Here is a 17,834-nt window from a genome sequence, read left to right as displayed (position 1 = left end):
AAAACTTGGTCGTATAAAAAGAATGAATGTAGATAGAATAGTGAAAAGGGTATATGTAATTATGTGAAAGAGTGTATGAAAGAGTGGTATGGAAATTAATGAGGTTAGGGAATTGAGTTGGTTGGATTAGTTATGTAAGGAAGCCAAGACATGCAAGCATGTTGGAGCCTTTACAAATGGAATGAGAGCATGACAGAAGTATGACACCTGTTTTTAGCTTCATCGTTGGTGGAACAACTCTGTCTGGCAAGTGTGTTGGAAATGTCAAAAAAAAAAAAAAAAAAAAAAAAAAAAAAAAAAATGATGGTTAGGTATGTGAGGTAGAGCTAGAATTTTGTTGGTTTGAATGATGTGTGAAGAAGTGTCTGACCCATTTCACAGGACATTCTCTTGATAGTTCTCCCACTTTCATGTTTTATCTTGTTTTGTTGGTCCCACATATCTCCATCCTTCAGTGAGGAGAAAGGGTGATAATGTGGAGGAACAGGAAGAAAAAAAAAAAATCATTATTTCTCCTGAAAATTATGGGTAATCAGAGAGTAATGTAATGCACGTCAGAGCTTTAGAGGTTTCCTTTAGTAGTATACTATGTATGTATATAATAATCTTGCCTTTATTTCTTGTTGGAATTATAAATATATATATATATATATAAGCTAAAGAATATATATTGGACCCAGTACCTGGATGTACTGTTGACAGTTCTCCCTCTGAAGCACTTTTCATGTTTTCTGGATCCTACCTTACTCGATCTTTAGGTTGGAAAAATAGGTCAGGATGATGTTTGCAACTTTTCTAAATGGATTTTATATATACACTGCAAGTTACAAAATGTAGATTGGACCCATTATCTGTGTTTATATAGCACGCTCTTTATCTTGAGTGATGCCATATGAAACACTGTAGTCAGTAGTGTATTGAATTCCTTTAAATCTTTCACTCCATTGACATAGTTTTATATTTTATTTTTGCTACCTCTAGATTATTTTATTTGACATAAGGAGTATGTCAGATTTTGAAGGGGTTATTGATGACAAATCTGACCCCTCCTTTTTGTGAAATCACTCCCAAGCTAAATAAAATTGTCTGAAAGTATTAAAAACAAAATGAAAGTTTTGTCACTTGATTGAAAGTATAAGGCCCCACAGAAGTCCCAGTTAAATTCTATGTTATAATAAGTTTTACCATATACTGTAATCAACAAATGGACACCTGATAGTCTAGTAGATTAAGGCACTCCACCTGGATGTGGCCCTTCTTGGTGCTTAGTCCCTTAGTCCATGGAATGGTTTGTGTTGATTATGCACATATGCCTCTCAGGGGTGTGTGACTCATCCCTCTCATTTAAAATGTATGGACAGAATAGCTTGGCCCCAGGCCTCTACAATCAAATGAAAAGGGGGTGGCAAAAGACAGGGATGATGGTTGGATAATATTATTAGGTTTTTGAACTGCATGTTATGTAATTTAATTGTTATTATCCTTGTACAATACACATTCTCAAATCTGAAGCTCCAGTTTCCAAAAAACTTAATTTTCCAAGACAGTTTTTGTGCAGTAGGAGATTGTTGATATCATGTGTCCTCACCCATGAATGCATATTTCAAGACCAAGTATTATTTGTGGACACATTTAAGACCAAGTGATTAATAAAATACTAATATAAGGTACTTCATTGTAATTACTGTTAATGGTTTTTTAAGCTGTTTATGGTATTACATGATTTTCTTATGGTTATTATGATGATTCTGCTTTTCAGAATTTTCAGTTTTCCACAGAGCATTTTGACCCAAGCATTTCAGATTTGAGACTTTATTGTACTGTATTTGCCATTCACAATTTGTCATCACAAATGAGCCATATAATCTGTAAAATCCCCACATACCCTTTCTGAATAAAAAGCACTACCATTAAAACCATTTTCTAATGTTCCGTGGTTGGCTACAGTCAACCCCTGGAGATACTACTGCATGAGTGAAATATATATCTATTCTCAGTTCTCACAATTTTTTTTTTTTTTTTTTTTTTTAATAAAATTGTTTCATTATTCAGTTGCTGATGAGATACAGCTTTTCATCACTTAAAGTTGTTTTAAGTAAAGAGTGCTTCTGTCCTTTTAACCCCAATAATCATGAACAAAAAGCTTAATTTGGCTACTTAAAGTAGCATTTTGCATACACACAGACTGTAAGTGAGGACTGACTGTACAAGGCTTTTAACTTAATATAGTATCATCAGTCTAGTGGGAGACTGCCACAAAATGAGTCCAAGGCAAGACAAGCATTACTTTTATGCCTATGAGATTTCTTTTTCCCTGCAGTTTCCAGCAACTATTTGGAAGTAATTGGCAGGTTGTCACATACTCTATTTAATTTGTAGAAATGAAAACCACCAGTACCATGACCAATTCCAATGTGAGAATTCTGTAGGATGAAGCCAGGCACCATTAAGTAATGGTCAGATTGATACAGAAAAGCATTGTGATGTGCATTTCTTTTATATCGTCACCTTCATAAAGAAACTGCGTAAGTAATTTTTTCTATTTTTTGGAAAATCGAGAAAAACCTTTCATTTTCTTAACTTTTAAATGAGTTAGGCAGAAACTTGAGGTGCATTTTAGACCACTCACACCCTAGAGCTGGAAAAGGAAGCTATACCAATAGGTGCGCCACGTGATGAGGAATTGATTTAGACAAAAATCCAGAAATTACTGAATAATCTATCTATCTATCTATATCTGTCTATAGCCCGAACCCTGATCCCACAAAGGGTGGCCGCAGACAAAATGCCTCCAAGTCGCTCTGTCACCCACCATTTGACTACCCTCCCCCCAACTCATTCCCCCCTCCCTCATATACCTCTCAACTCCATCCCTCCACCTCATCCTCGGTCTTCCCCTCCCTTTCTCTCCCTCCACCTCACCTACATACACCCTCTTAGTCAGTCTTTCATTCTCCATTCTCTCCACATGTCCAAACCACCTTTTTGTGTTTCTCTTAATCTTCTCAACCACATCCACCCCACAATGTTCTTTCACTTCTTCATTCGTCAACCTGTCCCTCCATGTCACTCCACATGCTCCTCTCAAGTAGCTCATTCCCACTGCTTTCACTCTTGACCTGTTCCCCTCTTGCAAGGTCCATGCCTCGCTTCCATATGTCAGGTTAGGGATCACAATGCTATCATGCAGTGACTTCTTAACTTCCATACTCACCTCCCTATTTCTCATCACTGGTTTCAGTGAACCAACAACCTTCCTTCCCTGCTGTACCCTTTCACGCACTTCATCCCGCAAGGTTCAGTCCTTACTCATCACACTACCCAAGTACTTGAATGCACTCACATTCTCCATATCCTTGCCATCCAACCTCACCATGTATTCTGTGACTTCATTCCTTTCAAACACCATAACTTTACTCTTATTTACATTAACTTTCAGATTCCTCCTCCTACACACTGTCCCAAATTCATTCACCAAACCTTGCAACTCCCATTCTTCTTCACTCTACTGTATCATCAGCAAACAACAACACCGGAATCTTCCAAATCTCACCCTCATTCATTAGAGCCAGCCCCACATCCACTGTCCTACCTTGCATCTCCTTTACAACGCCATCCATGTACAGTAAATATTAAACAGCCATGGAGACATCACACAACCCTGTTTCAGTCCCAGACTGAGATCAAAGAACTCACTCAGCTCACCATTCACTCGCACCATAGCCCTAGCTCCTTCGTACATACTCTTCACAGCACTCAACAATTTCCCCTCCACTCCATATATTCTCAATACCTTCCACATACCTTGTCTATCTATTCTGTCATAAGCTTTCTCCAAGTCCATGAAGGCAGCATACACACTCTTTCCCTTCTCTAGATACTTCTCCACTAAACATCTTAGAACAAATATCTGATCTACACACCCTTTTCCCTTCCTAAATCCCCCTTGTTCTTCTCGAACTAGCTCCTCAGTTATATGCCTAACTCTATCAATGAGTATTCTACCATATATTTTTCCAGTCACACTAAGAAGGCAAATACCCCTATGGTTACCACATACTTCTCTCTCCCCTTTTCCTTTGTATAAAGGAACAATTATAACTGATTTCCAGTCCTCTGGAACCCTTCCCTCTTCCCAAGCCAATCTACATAACTTCCATATCCACTCCACTACAATCTCACCCCCATACCTCAGCATTTCACCACACACTTCATCAATTCCTGGGGCCTTTCCCATCTTGATCTTCTTCATTGCATCCACTATTTCTGCCCCACCGATCTCTTCCTCCCTCCTCTCATCTCTCCTTCTCCCAGCCATTCCCCAACCACTTATACTCACACTGCTCTCACTCTCTACATTCAACAAATCCTCAAAATGCTCCTTCCATCTCCTCAATTTCTCTCTCTTCTCCACCTACAATCTATTATTCCTATCTTTCGCTCCCCTACTATTTCCCCATTCACATTGCCTTGCTTTCTTTACCTCCTTCCAAAACAATTTCTTACTCTCCCTCCATTTCACACTCAGGTTCCTCCCAAATTCTTCATCCACTTTTTTCTTACTCTCCTTCACCAGTCTCATCACCTCCCTTCTCCTGATCGCATATACCTCTCTCTTCTCTCTCTCATCTTCTCCCCTACCTCTACTCGCTAGCCATTCACTATATGCCTTCTTCTTCTGTTCCACAGCTCGTTTCACCTCATTATTCCACCATGCTGTCCCTTGCACACCCCCGCATCTCCTCACTCCACAAACCAACTCACACGCTGCACCTATCTCTTCCGTGAATATCTTACATACATCTTCCACCCCTTCTGTCTGCTCTAACTCATACCTTCCCAACCTTTCTTCCACTATGATCTTATACTCTGCCATTCTCTCACTGTCTTGCAATTTCTACACTCTTCTCACAGGAGCTGTTTCCAGTTTCTTTATGAGGGTGACGATGTGTAAAAATCACAAATATGCATATACACCCCACACTAAGTTTGGTACAGTATAAGGCATAGTAACATGCAGTGAATAGGGCAGCTGAGATGGAATGGATTTGTTGATGGAATGAAGGAAGTTGTTGAGTATGGAGGATTATAGATAAAAAGTTTGAGGCATAGTGCCAAGGGGCAGACATGAAGACATGGGGTGGAGTCATGAATAAATACCTCAGGGTAAATGTATTAACTAGAGATCCTGCAAAAGATGGTGTAGCCACAAAGTGACCAAGGCATACACATGCAATCATGGCCAAGGCCTTTACATAATGTACACTGCTTACTCCTAGTACCAAAACTCAGCTCATTCACCATATTTTCACAATGAAAATTGAGCTGTAACTTATCTTTGACAGATTTCTCTGATTGTATAATAGAAATACATGGATATTCTCCGTGAATAGCTACAGCTATTGACGTATTCAGGAATTCAGAGACTGTAAGTGAAGCATGGAGTATTTCAAAGTAAGCAATGTTGGGCAGCATAAAGAAACACCATGTGTGAGGGAAGGCTGCTCCAAGCACAATTTTATGTTTTTTTTGAAGCCATATAACCAAATGGATGTCTGGTGGTCAAGTGGGTTCAGGTGGTCCAACTGAATATAGTTCCCCCCACCTCCACCCAGACCATCTCCTCCCTTCCATCCCCACCCTGACAGGAGCTCTTCACCCTTTCATCCTCTTCAACCCCACCACCTCTCATCCCCTCCAACTTCATCCCAACTCCTACCCCAGTCATCTCCTTCACCCCACCCCAGCTCCTCCCCTCCAATCCCACCCATCTCCTCCCCTCCAATCCCACCCCAGCTCCTCCCCTCCAATCCCACCCCAACTCCTCCCTCCACCCCCACCCCAACTCCCCTCTACTCCCATCCCAACTCCTCCCCACTACCCCCACCCCAACTCCTCCCCACTACTCCCAGCCTATCTCCTCCCCACTACTCCCAGCCTATCTCCTCCCCACTACCCCCCCCCAACTCCTCCCCACTGCTCCCACCCCAACTCCTCCCTACTACCCCCACCCAAACTCCTCCCTACTACCCCCACCCCAACTCCTCCCCACTACTCCCACCCCAACTCCTCCCCACTACTCCCACCCCAACTCCTCCCCACTACCCCCACCCCAACTCCCTCGACTCTCCCTCCCACCCACACATCCCCCCCACCCATACTTCTCTCACCTTCTTCCCCCTGCTCCAAATCCTTTCACTCTTCCCCTCTTATCCCAACTCCTCATATTTCGCTGCACCTCACAATGGGGAAGGGACTAGGTCCAATCCAGGGGAGGTGCTGTCTATCACAAGAGAGAGCCAATTCCTTTTACAGTGTATGCACTGTACTGAACCTAAGGGACAGCCCCACAGAAGTTCTTACCTGTGGTCAACGGATCTGCTCAGTCAGACAACCAGGGCTTAGAAACAACCCCAGCTCCTCCCCCAGTTCTACCCCTTGCTCTCCAGACGCAAACTACTATTACTCAGACGTTGGACGAGAAAGAGTGGATGTTACTTATCTGGACCACTGGAGGGAAATCAAATCCAGTCGTTCCTGGATTTTAACAAGGGTTCAGAGAGCGCATGCCGCTCCAATAATCGGCTTTTCTCTCCGGTATAAGAAGAAGAATTGCTTTATTTCATCTGAGTGTGTGAGAGAGAGAGAGAGAGAACGCAGATGAAGGGGCATAACTGGATAGGGCCTAGGGTTCGTTGGTAGAGAGACGACAGCACAAAAGTAACCAAGTACGAATTAGGTAAATCCAATGAGGAGGACGGAAAATGGTGATAAAATGAAAATTGGGTGTGGAAAACACCATACAAGAGACAAAGGAAAAAGTCGAGAATGGAAGTGTCGGATACAATAAGATGGGAAAATAGAACAGGAAAAAAGTAAAATTTTATGAGATGGAAATGAGGAAATTGAGAGAGAGGGGGAAGGGGGCGGTCGTAAGAAAGCAGATGTCCGGAAGAAAGTATAGGCGAGTTTTTGTGAGGCCTGAGGCTCAAGCCTGCCTTCGCTCTTTGGCTTAAGGCAAAGTGGCCCCGCAAAAACAGTACTCGAGCCGTACTGACGAATGTAAACAAACACCCCGGTCAGCTGACGACGCAAAGCAGCATGGCAGATATTGGAGAATCGGGGTGCGGATGCTCAAAACTTTAGTCCTGGTCGTTGATCGCCAGCGCGGGACTAAAGTCATCAGCTATGTTCACAATGGCTGCCGTCTGCGATGTTCAAAACAGTTTGGGCGCCATGTTGTGACGTCAGCGGGTCTATCTCTGGTCGCAACTCCATCAAAATTTACGACTGGTACCGAGCAGTCCTAAAGCCCATTCAGCACGGTCGTAAGGAAGCTTTGGGCCTCTCATCAGCGTTATCTACCCCTCAAAACATTAGTTAAGGCAAGTGTTGGTAATACATACAAGCATATAGCGGTATTTTATTATGGCAAGGATCACAGGGAACTCTTTCATGCATGATTTGAGCTTGGTTATCGAGTTTTAAGTGACTAGCTATTGAGGCCTCTTATGAATTGTAGATGTGCAGCATAATTTTATCTCATAAGACTGTGAAACTCCCTATGATGCCACATATTTTGCTGTAAAATGTAGGCTACTCATGTATTTTCATTAGGTATGGCATGTGAGCTTTTTTGGTTCTACAAACCCTCGTTCTAAGTTAGATGTGGGCAGAATTGGTATTTTTTCCGGTATATTACAGTTTAGGACACTACTAGAATTTCACATTTTAACCTCCATTCTTTAGAGTATGATTTTTGAATTCCAGATGTGTCCTAAACTGTTAATTTACTTTCTTTTTTTCCTTTAGGGACCTTTCATTAGCTCACAATTTTATTATAACCAGTATGGGCTGTGAAGTGATAGGTTAGGGTCTTTAGGTAAGGATAGGGTAAATGTTTACAAGTGCACCTGCCTTATGGTAATGAATTTGATGTAGCTCATTGGGTACATCTTGATGTCTGCGTCAAAATATTCTAATTAATCCATGGCAAAATAATAGTCTTTGAGATATTAACAAAAACCCACCACCACTTTGCACTTAGCTTAAACCTAACCTAACCTACCCTAGTCTAATCAGAAGCCTAACCTAACATTACTTAACTGCACCCCACTGACATAAAAACTACTTAATTATCACCGTAATCATGATGCCTTGGCTTGACAATCTCCAAGCAGGTTTGGGGTTTAGGTTAGGTTAGTTAATGTAGGTAGATTAGGTTAGATTGCGACTAAAAACATTGTTAGATAGGCCTAATGGTTATTAAAAAATATAAAATGTCAAAGATTATAAATTAGAAAAGAAAAACATTGCAAAACAGGTCTCAAGGAAAAATTTTTCCAGTTTATTGACTAAACTGAATGCTTGATTTTTGTTCTTACATTCGAAACATGACATTGAATTCTACTGACAGCATTGACAGGATCAGTAACATACTGCCAAGCTGCCGCCTTCATCCTGACTTATGTTGTGGCACTGTCAAATGAAAATTTTCCCAATATAATGTCTTGCTTCTCTGCAACACTTGTTGCCATAGCCAGCAGCTTTGCATCAGTGAAGTTTGGGCGCCGAGGTCTCGGCTTTAGGTTCACCTTCCATTGTGCAGTAGGCTAGTATTAGCAGACAGAGAGGCGTGTGGCGAGTATCTCTGGCAGTGATATTTGTTGTTACCAGCATGCACGTGTTGTCTGTTTAGAAACAACCTCCTTGATTCTCATTGGCTGCCTTTTTTGTTACATTGATTCTCATTGGTTGCTATCAGATCAGCTGGCGAACTGCCTGCCTTCTGCCGCATGATGAGACTAACACTTATACCCGCCCTACAACTGACCGCTTCTCGTTTGAACATTGGTGGAGGTGGTCAGTCATAAGGCGGGAATAACTTGACGGGACTAAAGGAGTGACCACCGACGGCGGGACTGAGATATGACCAGTTTTGAGCATCCGGCCCCAGATATTTAAGCAACGTTGGGTCTGGTTAGTACTTGGATGGGTGAACGCCTGGGAACACCAGATGCTGTTGGCATAATGTTCTCCCAGCATGTCAAGTTGGATTGGTGGAGGATTAGTGCCCCTCCCTGTAAAACAATTAACTCTAAGCCCTTGGTCACCCCGTTTGGGATACATGGCGTCTGGCAATGAATGAATGAAAGATATTTTTGATCTAAGCAGTAGTTCTTCCCTCCAGATGGGAACTTTTCCATTGTTTGCAGAGACACAAGAGTCTGCGACTGTTCTGTCCACTCTTGTAGAGGGATACATGAGCCAGGTCACTGCGTTGTCGTCTTTAATGGCAACAGGCACTAGATACATAAAACAGCTGTGTTAATCACTGGAAAGATGAAGGGCATTATATAAGGAAAGCTTTAAATTTACAAACTTGGGGTGCTTGTTGAGAACCCTAGGAACAAGGTACTCTCAGTGACAGTGTATGGGAAAGAAGACAGAACTCTTATTGATATTATGGTGTAGTGGTAGCAAGCTTAATAATAATGCTGGAGACAACACATTTGTGACCATCATGTTTGTGCTGTGGTCAGAAAGTTATGTTGTTGCCGGTAGGAAACAATTGGAATCATGGACTGTGAGCATTGCACCTTGAGAGTAAATGTAGAAAAGAGAAAAGTGATGGTTATTGAGAAGGTTACTCCCAGTGCTATGTTGCAGTGAATCAAGAGAGACTGGAATTGGTGAAAGAGTTCAGATACTTGGGTACAGTGATAGAAAAGAGAGGAAAATGTGCAAAAGAAGTTGAAAGTAGAGTGACAAGGAAAAGTAGCTGGTGCAATGAAGGCCTTGATAAAAAACAGAGGATTGAGAGTTGCAGCTGCATGAGGCTTACATGAAGGAGTGTTAGTGCCAACTTTAACCCGCCCCGTCCCGTCGACGTACCGGTACGTCGTGCAATTGCAATGTGCATAGTTTCGACAATTTTCAAAATTCGCGCTTGATTTGCGGTACGTACCCTCGCATGACCTTCCCCTACCTGCCACCAGGCGGGGACACACGGCGACCCCGCGCGACCCGCGCTAGCCCACCACTCGTCCACTCACCTGGTAGCCACGGTCCTGCTCAGACATGGCTAAGAGAGGTCTCTCAGACAGCGAAATTCAAGTCGCCCTGGACACCTTTACCGGCGACAGTGATTCTCCACTGGACGACGAGGATATGGACAAGGATTATGTGCAGCTAGAGGAGGAAGAAACCACTAGCAGTGACGAGGAAGTTCCGTCTCCCAGGAAGCGGCAGTACGTGACTTACCGTGCTGCTAGAGAGGGGCAGCAGGCAAGGAAGGCACGTGCAATATCCTATCCCTATCCCCAGCATGATTTGGAACCAGAATTCGAGGACGAGGATGAGGACAATGACGGAGCCGTGGGACGTGCTGCCACGTGGTATGGACGAGAGGTGATAACACATCGTGGCCCAGAGCGCACACCATGTCGTATGAGCAGGTATGGGCCTAGCATTTTGTTTGGGGAGTTAGGAAGTCAAGTGGAGGGAGTGGGGAGTGAAAAGGAAAGTCCAGGGAAGATTAGGGAAAGTGAGAGTGACGTGAGTGAGTCATTGCTCTCCCTACGTTGTGTGAGGCGGCGCAGTGGATCACGTGGGCCAGTGCGGGTGTGTTCCTTATCACGTGGGGTTGTGAGGGAGGGGGAAGGTGGGGAGGAACCACTCCAAAGCACGTCTTATGCTCCCCAATATCCCCTAACACGTGGTCGAGCTAGGGTGCGTGAGAGAGCACGTGGTGTTGTAATGGAGGGGGAAGGTGGGGAGGAACCACTCCCCAGCACGTCTTATGCTCCCCAATATCCCCTAACACGTGGTCGAGCTAGGGTGCATGAGAAAGCACGTGGTGTTGTCATGGAGGGGGAAGGTGGGGAGGAACCACTCCCCAGCACATCTTCTGCTCCCCAATATTCCCCTATTTCATCCCCACAGCCCCCTAATGTTCCTCAAGGCCATAAGGGTAAGGGAAAGGGTAAAGGCAGAGGGAAGAGGAGTGACAGTGGGGAAGCCCTCCGCACTCCTCCTCCCCCACCTTCCTAACAGGATCTCCTCCCCACCCAGACGAAGGCGGTGATGGGGATGAGGGATTTGTGTCGTGGGATTGGGAGGATGGGAGTGATTTTTCTCCCCTCATTCACCCCTTCACTGAGCAGGGGCGATCTGGCTGCATTGCTCCAGGAATTCACCGTAATTCCACCAGGTTGGATTTTTTCCACCTGTTTTTCAGTGAGGCATTTGTTGATCAGATTGTATACCAAACCAACCTGTTTGCAAGCGCCCAGCGCCTAGAGAGTGAAAGATTGGGAACAAGGAGTAGGCATTCTATCATCTATGATTACCCTGTCTCCCTTCCAGAAATGTTCTTATTTTTTGCCCAGGTCCTTTTGATGGGTATTATAAGAAAGAATAGAATTCCTGCTTACTGGACTAGGGACCCTGTTATGTTTACCCCAATATTTGGTCAAGTGATGAGCCGTAATCGGTTTCAACAAATTCTAAGTCGCCTCCATTTCTATGATGCTCATGACCCTGCAAATGCAAACAACACTGATAAAATGAGGCGAATTAGGTTGGTCTTTGATCACCTCAGGCAAACCTTTCGTTCCTTATTCTATCCCTATAGAGACCTCGTCATAGACGAGAGTCTCGTGTTGTGGAGAGGCAATATTTCATTCAGACAGTATATACCCAGCAAAAGGCACCGTTTTGGGTTCAAGATCTTTGTTATGTGCGACTGTAGGACTGGATACGTGCAAGACATAGTCTTGTACACCGGTGCACAGACAGACATAATAGAAGATCGAAGTATTGGACTGTCGGGAGCAGTGGTAAAGACGATGATAGAAGACTACCTTCATCGTGGTCACGTTCTCTACCTCGACAATTGGTACACTAGCCCTCTTCTCGCTCGTTATCTTCACACGCATGAAACGGGAGTCTGTGGAACCGTAAAGGTGAACCGGCGTCACATGGCCAAGGTAGGACGGAAACTTGCAAGAAATGAGGTTGTCAGATATGTTTATGTGAAGCTACAAAACGTGGTCAGTGTTTTTGGCGTATCATACAGAGCCGGGATTCTGGGGGCTTGAATGGTGAGCGAATGGAAGTGTGGCCCATTGGATTGGGCAAATTTGGGCTGTCTGGACATTGCTACTCCTCACCCTGCCCGGATGATGATGATGATTATCATTATAGCAAGGAGGAATACTTGGCTGCCAAGCGTAGGGCTAGAAGAGAGGTATACAGGGCGAAGTCTGAGTCACCGAGACTTTTGTTTGTTAACCTAAATAGTGTGGAAAGGAAAAATATGATATTTAAGGTGATGAAGTGATCAGATGAAGAGGGATAATCGGGATATTATAGGTGAGCAGCGTGTGAAGAATGTTGAAGGAAGGGTAGTGGTGAACAGTGAGGATATTAAAGATGCATGGAGAGAGCATTATAACCGGTTGTTGAATGAGGAGTTTGACTGGGACAGGGAAGGTTTGGAGCCAGCAGATCCAGTGTTTGGCCCTTGGCCTTTGATTGATGCTGCTACTGTGAGTGAGGCAATAGGCAGGATGAAGGTGGGGAAGGCAGCAGGTGTGTTTGGGTTGACTGCCAAAATGTTGAAGGCCTCAGGAGATATAGGGGTGCGGTTAGTCACTGACCTGACAAATATGATTATTTATGAGTGAATGCCACTCAGGGATGAGTGAGGCTGGTCACTCTCATCTTAAATGTCGAGACCAACTGCCTAGCCCCGGGCTCCTACGCTCCTCATGGGGCAATGTAGGATTGGATGATGAATGGATGGTGTTGTCCCAGATGATTGGCTGAAGAGTGTAATTGTAAATGTGTATGAAGGGAAGGGTGATGACCTGGAAATAGGAAATTATAGAGGTATAAAGCTTTTAGATCAGATAATGAAGATAATGGAGAGAGTCTTAGAAGTTATGATTAGAGAGAGAGTGAATGTTGATGAGATGCATTTTGGGTTTATGCCAGGTAGGGGGACCACTGATGCCATATTCATTGTTAACAGCTTCAGGAAAAATATATTGGTAAGAAAAGGGATCTGTATTTTGTTTTTGTTGATTTGGAAAAGGCCTTTGACAGAGTCCTTAGAGAGGTGGTGAAGTGGGCAATGAGAAGGCTTGACTAGGAGGAGTGGCTGGTTAGGGTGGTTATGGCTATGTATGTGGGTGCTCGCACCCAGGTGAGAGTGAATGGAGATTTGAGTGATGAGTTTTCCGTGAACGTTGGTGTGCATCAGGGGTCAGTTTTGAGTCCTATGTTGTTTATCATGGTACTTGAAGCCCTCTCACGTGACTTCAAAAGCGGATTCCCGTGGGAGATGTTGCATGCTGATGATTTGGTGTTGATTGCAGAGAATGAAAGGGAAGCGGAGGAAAGATTTAGGAAGTGGAGGGATGGTATGGGGCACAAGGGCTTAAGGGTAACTGCAGATAAAACAAAAGTAATGATATCTAGGGTTGGTGACGGTACTGTCAAAGACGAGGGAGAGTGGCCATGAGCAGTTTGCCACGAGGGCGTGGGAAGTAATTCCATCTTGTTCGGTGTTTGTGATAAATGGGGGTGCAATAGATGTAGTGGTGTCGGAGGTATACTGTGAGATACTGCTGATTTTATGTGTACGGCGTGTCGGGGAGAGCAGATGGAGATTGTCAGGCGTGAAGGGATTGATCTTGCTGGTGAATCTCTTGAATGTGTGGAAGAGTTTTGTTATTTGGGAAACATGTTGTGTGCTGGAGGTGGGGCTGGAGCTAGCTCTGTGGCTGGGGTGAGAAGTGGTTGGAAGAAGTTCAGGGAGCTCTTGCCTCTCATGACATTGAGAGGACTCTTCCTATGTGCTAAGAGGTCTTTGTATGCAGCATGTGTTAGGAGTGTCATGCTGTATGGTAGTGAGACCTGAGCAGTAAAGGAGGAGGATATTCGCAGGCTTAGACGTACAGAAATGGCAATGATTAGGTGGATGTGTAGTGCGTCCCTGCGTGCAAGGTCTGGGGGGGCTGGGTTTACGATGGAAGAGTTGAGAGGTAGGATGGGACTGGAATGTATTGGTGTTGTGATGAGCAGAGGTAAATTGAGATGGTTTGGGCATGTGGAGAGGATGGGGAATGATAATTGGGTGAGGATGGTGAGAAATGTTAAAATTGGGGGTGGGGTTATGAGGGGTAGACCGAGAAAGACATGGGACGAGGTCATTAAGTGTGACCTCAGGGTTAAGGGACTGAACAGGGAGGCTGCAATAGATCATGCAGCGTGGAGAGCCGCCATTAGGTGACCAAGGCTGACTCATGCAAGCATGTTGGAGCCTTTAAAAATGAAACGATTATTATTATTACTGTTATTATTACTATTATTATTATTTATTATTATTATTACTACAGACTTTGCAAAATCCTACTGCCATGTAATTGAACCTTACTGTTCCCAGGTTATATTGTTCTTGCTGCCAACCAGATACTTTTGTTAATCAAGGTTTGGAAGGAAGGAACTAATGTGTACTATTTTTTCAGGTGTGTTAATTGACCCAGCTGTGGAAACTGCCAACAGAGACGGAGAAAGGGGAGAAGAAAGCCACAACCAGCTGCCAAATTAATACCAACCAGCTGCCCAATCACGGTAATACCAGCCGTCTGCCTCCACTCTCAGGTAAGCGTCCTATTGTGACTTTTTTGAATTTTGACAAAGGGACCTGTAGTATGGGGCCTTCTGCTCTTGTCATAATATACTTGCTACCACCAGACTCTTTCATTTATATTAGGAGACGTCCATCATTGTGAAGGAATCTATCTACTACCCAGTTTCCCACTATCTATCTGTCTAAACTGCCATCTGTCCTTATTCAGTGCTGAGTTGTAACAAAAGATTAACACAGGAATAAAGCCAGTCATGAAGAGTTCGGTAAATAATGCAGAGCCATCGGAATTTCTTGTTCTGCTGGGAATAAGGAAGTACTTGAGGGACTATAACCAGGGAATTGAGCCAGACAGATGATGTAAAATGGATTTGTTCATCTTAGGTCTTGTGTACTAGTAGTAGTTCAACCCCAGGCACAGCAGAACATTATCCCAGTGGACTGCAGGCTGAGTTACCCTTCTGTAGTCCATCATTCTCCTCTTGCGGGATAGGTGTGGCATTGAGAAATGTAAATGTCAGGCAGCCCTCCCCCCCCCATCCAGCACCAATACACTAGGGGTTAATTAAGATCCATATTGAACTCCTCCACAGACAAAAGGATTAAGTTTGAACACACTTGAGATTATCTCCTAAAACCTTGCCTTATTTTCAGGGTCCGTCTGTGTTACTCAGGCTGCTGTTCCTGCGATTGCTGAGTTGGTGCTGCCGTGTTGGCGTTGATCCTGGTGGTGCTGGCATTGATCCTGGTGGTGCTGCCGTGCTGGCGTTGATCCTGGTGGTGCTGCTGTGCTGGTGTTGATCCTGGTGGTGCTGCCGTGCTGGCGTTGATCATGGTGGTGCTGCCTGCTGGAGTTGATGCTGGTGGTGCTGCCTGCTGGAGCCGGCAGTGCTGGCTCAATTTTTCTCATCATGCAGTGGCTGTACCCAAGGGTGGTTGGGGTTTATCGTTAACGTAATGCCACTCGGGGATGAGTGTGGCTGCTCACTCTCATCTTGAATATCGGGACCAACTTGCCCAGCCCTGGGCTCCTTCGCTGCTCATAGAGTGATACAAGATTGTGTGGTGAATGTTGAAAAATACTCAGTGGCCTCAAAACTCGGGAAATACCAGTGATAGATATAGAGGTTCCCAGCGCCGTTGATCCTGAAAACCTTTCTACATCTCAGTTCCTTCTACTACAACTACAGCTACAACCACCCGTCTGAAATGTGAGTTAGAAAATTTTTGGATGGTCCACCTTGACTTGGCAGAGAGTTTTGTCCTTGGCAGCCTAATTTCATCGGCCAGAAGCAGAGTAAGACAAGGCTAGCAATACTGTGGCTCTGCATCTTTTCCAGATCACTTTTAAGCCAAGTTGAGATGGACAGAGTATAACAGTTGCTCCCCTACTTACGATATTTTAATAGAGAACTCCTGACCTCATCGTTGGGTGGGAAGAGGAGTCAGGAATGATGATGATAATGCCTAATGATGATTTTAATTATGATCAGTGGCATTGCTGGGCTGCATAACTAGATCATTCCACCACTAGGGTATACAAGACCAGTTAACTTAGTCTAGGTACTGATTTTACTTGCCTATTGATGACGATGACAATGATTGATGATAGAATAGTTAGTGCTAGGCTCCATAACTAGATCATTCCACCACTAGGATATAGAAGGCCAGTTAACTTAGTCTAGGTGCTGATTTTACTGGCCAATCAACGACGACGATGATTGATGATAAGCTAGGATGATGCAGTGCCAGGAGTCAGTCCCTGGCACTATCAGGCTGGCAACCACACAGCCGAATGAAATCTCAAGCCGGTAAGTGTTTAATCTCAACAGCAATTCTTCTTAGCTCTTGTTCGTAAGTGGGAGAGCAACTGTCTTTATTCCAACTAACACCAGATGGTTTTATTCAACTGAGAGTGATGCATTAGGGGTCTAAGGATAATAATGAGCTTTATTTTTAACTTATTTTCATCTTAAATGTCAGGACCAACTTGCCTAGCCCCGGGTTCCTATGCTCCTCTGTGGGGCGACGTGGGATTGGATGATGGCTGATTGGATGGATTTTTAACTTATTTTTATTCGTCTATGCTCAATTATCATACTTCTTGCACCATAACGTGGCCTGGGATTTGTCCATTCACCTGCTTTTTTCATATATCTCTGTGGTAGAATAACACAGTACTACATGTCTACATCCATCCCACTGCACTTCTTCATGACTAGCATTCTGCTTGGTAAACTATTGCTAAGATGCTTATTTTATGCCTGGGTAGAGTAACAAGAGTACAGTAAGTAAATTCCCCAGGTTTACCAGTAGCAGATAGTTTTGAAACCTTTCCCCTGCACTTCATGATTAGCATGTCTCCTTGCTAAGATGTTGCCTCAGCTCAGCAATATTTCAAGCTGATAGATAAAGTACACAGATAGGTAAACACTACACAGATACACATAGATAGTAGATATATTGCAGTAAGTGTTAGCTAGGTAGATACCTGGTATACTGCAAGAATTTTGTGATGGAAAGGTTCCTCATGTTATTTTTGATGGCTTTGACTACTAGTAGTGTTTCTTTCAATTGAACAGTGTCTGGTGTTAGTTCAGTCAAAATGGCTTGTCTTCTTTGTGGCTGGGGTGATTTCCTAACGTGATTTCTTAGCAAGCCTCCTGAGCCACCTAGAAGACACCCAAGTGAAATATGCATATGATTATTGCTTGATTATTATGTTGATGTTTGTATTGTAATTGATGCACAGTGGACATTTTTTTGTGGCCATTTGTTTGTGTATATTGTTGCTATGTTGTCTGTTTAAATCACCCACGCCAATCGACCCTGCAGTTCTGGCGTTACTCATTGTTTACAAACCTCGGCCCATCGATTCCCTGTGTGGAAGTTGGAACGCTAAGTACCGGTATGCTTTTAAAAAAAATTACCTCCAAGTCAGACTGAGGAGATTAAAGTTTTGCGCCGGCAGTAAATGAATGAAAAGTTTGCTTCGTAAGAATAAGCTTTAAAAATTTTGTGCTGAATTAGTTGCCATAATACTGTCGTGTAGCGTGGCCCCAAGTCCCTTTGCTACTAGTGGGGTTTTGGGGGATTGGGGATGCCTGGGGGGTTGGGTCAATACTTTTACAGCACACACAACCCACCATTGTGTGCCATGACATATATTCGTTTTGAC

Source organism: Coenobita brevimanus, chromosome 93, assembly GCF_032717465.1.
Source record: "Coenobita brevimanus isolate Jiangsu-jjx chromosome 93, ASM3271746v2, whole genome shotgun sequence".
Lineage (NCBI taxonomy): Eukaryota > Metazoa > Arthropoda > Malacostraca > Decapoda > Coenobitidae > Coenobita > Coenobita brevimanus.
This window is presented reverse-complemented; position numbering follows the sequence as displayed.